Genomic DNA, 2,462 nt, shown 5'->3' on the forward strand with positions numbered 1-2,462 from the left:
CTGTTGCAAGCTTGTTGACCGACCTTTGCTGTGTAACTATCTGCTCACAACAGTTGCTGTGGAGTGCCTGATGGGGGTCCGCAAAAAAGAATATGTTTTCCGAGTGCATATAGAACATTCAAACATTTTTGTTAACAGATTGAACATAATAGCAAACAAAATCGAATTTAAATTATAGGGGTCCGCAACCACCTTAGATAATTTCAAAGTTTCCGACAACTGTGCAGTGGTTTCTCAACCTTTTGTAAACACAAAAGGTTGAGAAACCACTGCACAGTGGTCGGAAACGCCAAAAACGTGAACTTAATTCACTAGAGGCCAAACCATCGAATATATTCACAGGATGTCTTTGGAGGAATTGTTCGTATGAATATTCCCCACAATCTGATAACAATTGAAATTAGGCATGGCTTACTATGATCGAACTAAAAAAAAATACTTTTTATCTTGACGAGGTAGAAAGTTAGTGTCTCCGACAAAGTTTTAGAAATGCTCATAGTGAAGAATTTTGTTGAAGAACTTGAGCTTGTAGGACTAAAGGTTACCGATTTATAAGGCATTTTCTACGACAACCCCCTTAAATCTAGTTTTTTAATATAACTTTTTTCATTGTGACTTTTCGTGCAAACTATGTTCTAGACAAATGTGTAGGTATCAAAACTACATAATATTGTCGTAGACTGCATGTAAAAATACTCATTCGTTTAAAAGTTATTGAAGACTTTTACATTTTTTTACACCAACTTCAACTATGTATAAGAAAGAAAAGTGCAAACCAAAATGCACGAACAGGCACTTTTTTCACTGTCTAAACTATGCACAATAAAGGTAAGAAGATTTGGTGCGTGGCACTCTAGAACCCTATGAATAGGGTAAGTTTACTTTATCTTGTTCTTTGACCTTTTCCATACAAAAATCAGCAAAAAAAATTTTTTAAAGTTTTTTTGCCACAATTTTTGAAATTCTTAGTTTGATATTCGATTACAAAATTTAATTCACATATATCTGAATATTTCAGATTTTAAAAGCGTGGGAGCAAAAATGTGATGTTTTTAATATTTTTGGAGATCCTAAACTGATATAGACCTAGTTAGACATGTCATAATGAATTTAATGCTTACAAAAGGATGTCATAAATTAATTACTAAATTTTACGGAAAAAATCGAAAAAAAATTTTTTTGCTGATTTTTGTATGGAAAAGGTAAAAAAAACATGATAAGGTAAACTTACCCTATTCATAGGGTTCTAGAGTGCCACGCACCAAATCTTCTTACCTTTATTGTGCATAGTTTAGACAGTGAAAAAAGTGCCTGTTCGTGCATTTTGGTTTGCACTTTTCTTTCTTATACATAGTTGAAGTTGGTGTAAAAAATGTAAAAGTCTTCAATAACTTTTAAACGAATGAGTATTTTTACATGCAGTCTACGACAATATTATGTAGTTTTGATACCTACACATTTGTCTAGAACATAGTTTGCACGAAAAGTCACAATGAAAAAAGTTATATTAAAAAAACTAGATTTAAGGGGGATGCCATAGAAAACGCCTTATAAATCGATAACCTTTAGTCCTACAAGCTCAAGTTCTTCAACAAAATTCTTCACTATGAGCATTTCTAAAACTTTGTCGAAGACACCAACTTTCTACTTCATCAGGATAAAAAGTTATTTTTTTTTAGTTCGATCATAGTAAGCCATGCCTAATTTCAATTATTAGCAAATTGTGGGGAATATCTATACGAACAATTCCTCCAAAGACATCCTGTGAATATATTCGATGGTTTGGCCTCTAGTGAATTAAGTTCACGTTTTTGGCGTTTCCGACCACTGTGCACTGTTCTAGACTATACGTTTGTAATATGTGGTCTCATTTTTCAACTTATCGTCAGAATCCAGGGGTGATTTACAGTTAATCGGATAATAAGTAGCAAACCGCCCTCACAGAATCAAATCCTAGTGATTCTCTACACACTTGTCACACCGGGCTTTATTGTTACAATGGCCCATTTTCTTGTATTTAGAGCAATGCATGACGCGCGGTACAATTAGCCGAATAGATAGACGAACCTTGTCGAACAAAATAGGAAAAGCAGCTCTACTAAAGGCCACCCAATACAAGTTCCTAGAAACGTCCTATTTTACACCGTCCAATGCGGTTGCGGTTGAAACAACCAATTCCGTGCTTCAGTACATTCACACATGAAAAACTCAATTAGTTAACTACACCGTCGATCTCAACTTTGTGGGTGGGCATATAGACGCGGTAGTCCTTCATAAAATACATGTACACTGTGTGCCACTAAAAAAATGTAAAAACATTACGATTCGGCAGTGCTGCCAAATTTTCGGTAGTCCAGTTTAACCAGTTATGTCTAATATTCGCTTCCAACAGGCTGGTCGCGGATAACGTTTTCAAACATCATAGGAGCCGTTCACAACAGCAAAAACAAACCAAGCGAGCA

Source organism: Topomyia yanbarensis, chromosome 3, assembly GCF_030247195.1.
Source record: "Topomyia yanbarensis strain Yona2022 chromosome 3, ASM3024719v1, whole genome shotgun sequence".
Classification (NCBI taxonomy): Eukaryota; Metazoa; Arthropoda; class Insecta; order Diptera; family Culicidae; genus Topomyia; species Topomyia yanbarensis.